Raw genomic sequence first — 7,520 nt, 5'->3', positions numbered from 1 at the left:
GAGTGGGTTGCCATTTCCTTCTCCAATGCATGAAAGTGAAAAGTGAAAGTGAAGTCACTCAGTCGTATCCGACTCTTCGCGACCCCATGGACTGCAGCCTACCAGGCTCCTCTGTCCATGGGATTTTCCAGGCAAGAGTACTGGAGTGGGTTGCCATTGCCTTCTTGAGCATGAAACTAATTGATATGTTTTTTTCCTAATCTATTACTACCAGAGACTAGAACTTTAATAAATATTTCCATGATGATAACAGTATAGTTTTATTTAACATAAGCATCTAGGAATTTTCTTAACCAGGGAAAGGACTCTATGCATGACCATTCCTATGTCATCAGTTTGACTCTGGAGGATGTTCCTGTAAACTCGAAAGAAAAACATGACATGCTAATTCCTTGACTCAGGGGTTTGGCTTGTAGACATCTCCCTGAGAAGGGCAAACTATTCCTGGACATATCAGAGCGCATATTTCTCAGCCCTCTTTCCTGTTTCCTTTTTTATCTTTAACTTTCACTAACATTCTATATTTTACTTATTTATTGTCTATCTTCCCCACCAGTACATACATTCAATGACAGAAGGACTTTATTTTTATTACTATACTCCCAGATCCTAGCAATGTGCCCATGACATATTTGGAGCTCACTAAATAGTTGTTGAATAAATAAATTGAATGCATGAATCTGCAAGTTATAACCATGTGTTATATGTTACCTGCCATAAAAATAAATTTTAGAAGTAAGGTATTATTTTTTCCTGGAGTTATCAAATGTTAGCTACATTAAGCATGTGGCTTAAAAATTTAAGAATGCACCTTAAATTTTTTGTATGCAAGTGCTTGCAAAAAAACTGAATTTGTGGCCTTTAATTGATTTCAATATTGAAATGACTACAAAGAACTAGAATTTGTGCCAGGACATGTGATCTAGCAACCAAAATTTATACTATCATTGGAAGTATACATTGGACAGATACAGTGACTTGACAGTGTTTTTCTAGGCAGAGATCTTTGTAATTCTCATTACCCCATCTCAGAATATGTAGAAGTATTAGAAAGTTTATCTTAAATTCTTCAGTAGAAATCATGTTACAAATTCTTCTATTAATACCATAGTTGTTCCTAAACCATAATAAGTAGTCACATCTTAAGTACAGACAGGCTCGTGTTCAAGTCCCAGTAGCTCAGTTTGCTCAAGTGGTTAGCTTACCAGAACTGAAGGTCACACACTGGACATTTAGATTTTGGAGAATCACCTAGTCACTAAAACACATTTATAAACTGTGAAATAGAGTGTGTAGAGATGTCTAGTGGTTAGCCACACCAATTCTTTTCTCATTTTGGGGTGTAGTCAGATTATTTTTTTCTAACCCTAAAATAGATCAGGACTGTAGAACTGTTCCTCACCAGTTGTCTATGAGCATAAATTGCTTTGGCAACCAAGGAGTCCTCTTGTTTAAGATGGCGTAGCACAAGACATCGAAGTCTCCCACAGTCTGGGCTCCTGAGCCATTATGGAGAGCAGAGCTTTCCATTTGCTGACCCAAGCTGCTTATGTACTATAAGCAAGAGATAAAAGTCAGTGTATTAAGCCAGTGGGAGCTTGTATTTAACCTTTTAGTCTGTTACTGAGACATAATAAAAATCTTGAATATTATATTTATAATAATGATATTTACCTCAATATTATTGAGTGAATATCTAATACATTTAAAGCAATAGGCTCAGTGTCTGCATAGTCCTTTTAAAATTTTATGATTTATAATTATCATTATTGTTATTGCTAACTCTTTATTCATGTAATCCTTTAAAGTGGGCTCAAGAAGATAAGGGAAGAGAGGAGAAATGGCATTTAAATAAGGAAATCAATTCTAAAATGAATACAAGAAAATTCAGCTGGTCATAACATTTGTAGGGATGAAGATGACATACACAACTTAACCTCTACACCCACAGTATTAGTTTACGTTTCATTACATTAGACAAAAGCAAGGCAAGTGGCAGAAACAATGACTGAAACTGTTTCAAAGAATAACTGAACTTATTAGCTTTAGTTAAAGCAGCTACAAGGAATGAAAGCACCAGTACCCTCTCCTCTCTCACACATAGACTACAGGCTGGAAATAAAAATCAGTGACTCTGTTTTGTAGAAATACAGAAACTTATTCAGAAATCTATGTGGAAAATCACACATTCTAGAACAAGTAAAGCAATCTTGAAATGGAAGAATGAAGTGGGAGGAATCTCTGCTCCCAATGTCATGGTTTACAGTTTAGCTACAGTACTCAAGACAGTGTAGTGTTGACAGATTCAGAAATCAATGAAACAGAATAGAGAATCGAGAGACAAATCCACCAAATGCACCCACATGATTTTTGACAAAGATGCAACAGCAATTCAACAAAGAATAGTCTTTTCAATAAATGGTGCTGCTGCAATTGGACATCCATAGGCAAAAAAAAAAAAAAATTACCTAAACCAACACCTCACATTTTATTTTAAAACTAATTTAAAATAAATCCAGGACAAATGTAAAATTATAAGACTTTCAAAAAAAAAAAAATAGAGAAAACTTCACGATTTAGGACTAGGCAAAAAGATCTCCAACTGGACACCCAAAGCACAATAAGCAAGGAAAAACTGTAAAGCTGTATCTAATTAAGATTTGAAACTTATGCTCAGTGAAAGGCCCTGTTAAGAGGATAAGACCAGTTACATGCTTCCCAGATGGCACTATTGGTAAAGAATCTGCCTGCCAGTGTAGGAGATGCAAGAGACGCTGGTTCGATCCCTGGGTTGGGAAAATCCCTTGGAGAAGGAAATGGCAACCCGCCCCAGAGAAATAAAACCACAAAACGTGTGAAAATGATTCAGCTGGTTACATTAGGGGATAAGCCTTGATATTTGCTCTTTCTATAGAAAATTAGTGCAAGTAGTTTTCTTAGCATTTTAGTTAAGGCTTTTACAATTCTTTCTACCGACTGTCATAGACAAATAGCCTATCCATGTGCTATCAACCATATTACATTGGAACATAAAAATACCGTGATTTTTTAACTAAGAATTTGTGTTTAATAGCTGAGACTGATTTTTAGGTGAAACAAACAGTGTTCTACTAATTTGATCACAGAATAACTATGCTGTTACAAGGAATGTCAGCAGGAACTGACTTCATTGGAAAAGGCCATTCCACGCCTAATAAAAATGTCGTTTTGGTCACATCTGGAGAAATATGGTAATCTATAAATTTTACCGTTCCAGAGAGCTGGTCTCATTGAAAGGCAGGAAAGGGATCAACTGGTCCCGTTCCCTGAGCCTTATTACTATATTCCCATTCCTCAGACGGAGCCGACTGATGCTGTAGGCCAGAACTGCTTTCACCTTCCTTTGAATGCCCTACACGCTGAATGTTTGTGCCCTTCCCCCACCCCCAATTCAAGAGTTGAAATCCTAAGTCTAGAGCTGATGGGCATTAGGATGTGGGGCCTTTAGGAGGTGCCCAGGTCTCAAGGGTAGAGTCCTCATGAATGTCCTCCAGAGAGATCTCTTGCCTCTTAGCAGGAGTTGTCTTTCTTAATAGTCTGTTTCCTTTTGATTCTCAGTAGAATACCCTGAGCTGGCTGGAGAGCTGGAGAGGAATTGGAAGGTAGCTGAACCCACCCGGAGTTTGCTCACTCATAACCAAATTCATAATTTAAAATACAGCTGGTCACCATAGGTCAGCACACTGGCCTGATATCTTATCTACTCTTTCAAGAGGATCTGTGCAGAGCTACCCTTTTATTTAAGAAATATTGCTCAGCATGGCTCAGAGATAATAAACTTTACTGGGGAGCCACAGGGGCTGATTTGTCCCCGGAAACCTGCTCTTTCAAAGTTTTGCTGTGTTTTATTGGAAAGTCACTGAGTTGGTACTTGTTCCTCCAGATATAATCTTTCTCTAAATAACCACCCAACAATGTGTGGTTATAGATGACTGACAGGATGTAATGAGAACATTTGTTTGCTCAACCACTGAGCTTTTTTCTTTCCTAAGAAAGAAATATAAAACTAAATAATTCATATAACATTACCAACTCCCACAGTATTGATTATCATCATTGTCATCAATTTGCTGCCCCTCCAGCCATCCCAACAGGTTATTACTTACAGATTGTGGTATTATTTGCTGCCAGGATTCCAGTTTTAAAAATGAGTATAAACAACAGGAGGAAATTCTGAGCACCCAGAGAGTTCCTTTCCTCTTGAAAATAACATAAGCTGTACCTCTGATTTTTAATTAATCAGATGCAGCTGATCCTAAAATTTCAAGTAGGATCAAAATGAGCGGCAAATGATAAGACCAAAATAATTGCAAGGAGTAAACAATGGAAGTTATTAGAATGCATTTCTTTATGATTTAAGACCAATGACAGAGAAATCAAATTCTGATCATTTTTATTGACAAAAGGCTACAATTAAATGATATATTTATTAATTAGATTATAAAATAACAAGTCTGTTTTATTATAGGTCCAGCTCCTGGATGTAGAGAGAAAAATATAAAATATGGCAAGCTATTAAAAATTACTTATCATTTATTACCAATGAGGAGATTTTTAGTTAAATATTAAAGAATTACCTTGAAGCATTTCCTTCCCTCTTCAGAAGGCCAAGAGTATTCTATTTATCTTATTTCAATAGCCAGGTTAATAACAAGCTATGTGACATGCAGAACGGGTAACCAGGGAAAAAACACTACCATGTCATAGTGCAAGACGCATCCTCTGTGCTGTATACACAAAGAGGGCGGGGGGAGGCCCTTTCTACTCTAAAAATGCTTAGTTGATAAACATTTTTAATAAGTTGTCTCCTCTAAGTCACACAAGCAACCAGAATAATAGCAATTTATAATAATTTATAGTTCTAGATTTTCTTGGTGCTGGGTCTATCTGTAAACGTAAGCTTTTCACAATTTGTTCTAATATTTGTGATAAGTATTTTCTTACCTTCAAAATTATCACCAAGGTACAATTTCAACAGTTTGAACAAAAACAGTTTAAAGAGGTCATGAAAAACAGTACCTCGAAAACAACAACAAACCCCAAAGCAATTTTCAACCCCCATTCATGCGCCTGCAAGTGGGCACAGGTGTAGGTCAGGGAAGCTGGATTGATTTCTGTGCTTCGATAGCTGAAGAATCGCCTTATAGTCTTAACCACCTTGATTATATAATTTTCCCACATATGTTTCCCCCTCAAAACTGAGAGAGGCCCCTAATGTCTGAATCTTTAAAAATTTTTAATACCAAATATAGCATTTAATATGTAGGGGATCATAAAGTCTACTTGAATTCAATCTACCCAACTTATGCATTATATAGACATAAAATAACTGAAATTGTTTATTTTTTTCTATGCATTTTCATCAACGTGGCCCAAACACATACAAACACACAACCCACATCCTCTTTTTATAGCCCTCTGATATACTTTGAATTCACCTACTTATGCCCATTTAGCTTTCAAAGAATGAAATACATTCTGAATTGCTTCGCAAATTACAGTCACTGCCCTCCTCCTCCCCACCAGCAAGCTTTGCCTAACCACTTGGTATTCTTACAGTGCTTTGGATTTGCCAAGGGTTTTAAAATAATTTTTATTCTCTAGGCTATCATATTCTTGAAGAGTAACTATATTTCAAATGTACTTTATTACGTTATAGTTGCTTCTAGTCTTCCCTGGTGGCTCAGATGGTAAAGAATCTGCCTGCAATATGCAAGACCCAGGTTCGATCCCTGGGTCGGAAAGATCCCCTGGAGAAAGGAATGGGAACCCACTCCAGTATTCTTGCCTGGAGAATCCCATGGATAGAGGAGCCTGATGGGCTATAGTCCATGGGGTCACAAAGAGTCAGATACGACTGAGTGACTAACACACACATATATCACTAAGGAGGAGAAATAAGGAATCAGAGGGGATGTCCTTGAACAATATTAGTTTCAGAGTTTTTATTCAGAGTACTAATATGTCAACCAAGTGGAAAACTTTGGAACAAATAGTATAATGTGAATTAAGTCATCATTCCTTTCCTATAATTTAGATTTATTATTATTCATGTGAAACTGCTGGCTACCCAACCTCCTAAAGCCAACTTTCTGCCAAACAGATTTGTCAGTAAATCACTAATCCACTGATGATTTTTCAGAGTCTATGACTTTTTTTTTCTTCTTCGTTTATATCACATCACTCTGGGTCCCTTGAGATAATCATATTTCACCTTCAGCTAAAGAAAGAATAAAAATATGAATAAATAGAATGTACATTTCAATAATTACACTGTTTCAGAAATATATCAGCCATGAATCATGTTGCCTTTAGCAATTTTCAGCATCATTTGCTTATATATACTCAGATTATATATCAATACATCTCAAGAATTCAGAAGCAGTAAACGACATAGTGTTATACGCTGAAACTGCAAATCAACAACCAGTGTTGATTGCTATTTGTACAATACAGTATTATTCACCATTACTCTCAGTCATAAACCCTTCAGGTTTGCACAGTAATTCACGTATTACTAGCAGCACATTGATTCATGACCTGCTTTATTTTATTTTATGATCTTGGATTTCTTTCCTTGTTACCAATGCTCATTTAAATCCCAGCAATCATTTCTTATCCAATATTCACTTCAAAAACCTACCCCAACTGTTGTAATCCATGAAATTCTTCAGAAGTGTGCAATGAAAGCATAATGAAAAGCTTTGCAATTGAGTCCTGGCTTAAATGTTTACTCCTATAACATGGGGCACATTGGTTATTTCACTTTAGCCTCAGATTCCTCATTTGTAAAGCTGAATGGTAATTATACCTATTTCTCAAGTATACAGTTATTCTATAATGAAATAATTTAAAACAAGTAATCATCAGAAGTTATATAACATGTAAATTGTTTTTAAATGTCTGTGCTTAGTCGTTCAGTTGTGTCGCTCTTTGTGACCTCATGGATGGTAGCCCTCCAGGCTCCTCTGTCCATGGGGATTCCCCAGGCAAGAATACATTAAATGTCTAGATGCTACTATTATACTTGGGGTCTAGGCATAGGACCTAGCGGTTGAATAACACAGTGTATTTTTTTTTTTTGTCTTACCCTCCAGAATAGATTGCAAACTTAGTGATGCTAAAAAATTTGCACAGAAATTTTATTGTCTTCTGCAAAACATGTAGCGAGTACTGCTAAGTCACTTCAGTCGTGTCCGACTCTGTGCGACCCCATACACGGCAGCCCACTAGACTCCTCTGTCCCTGGAATTCTCCAGGCAAGAATACTGGAGTGGGTTGCCATTTCCTTCTCCAATGCATGAAAGTGAAAAGTGAAAGTGAAGTCGCTCAGTCGTGTCCGACTCTTAGCGACCCCATGGACTGCAGGCTACCAGGCTCCTCCGTCCATGGGATTTTCCAGGCAAGAGCACTGGAGTGGGGTGCCATCGCCTTCTCCAGTACAGTGCTAAACAAATACCCGTTTCAGTAAAATCTGCTTA

This window comes from Bubalus kerabau, chromosome 21 (assembly GCF_029407905.1).
Source record: "Bubalus kerabau isolate K-KA32 ecotype Philippines breed swamp buffalo chromosome 21, PCC_UOA_SB_1v2, whole genome shotgun sequence".
NCBI classification, from domain to species: Eukaryota; Metazoa; Chordata; class Mammalia; order Artiodactyla; family Bovidae; genus Bubalus; species Bubalus kerabau.
This window is presented reverse-complemented; position numbering follows the sequence as displayed.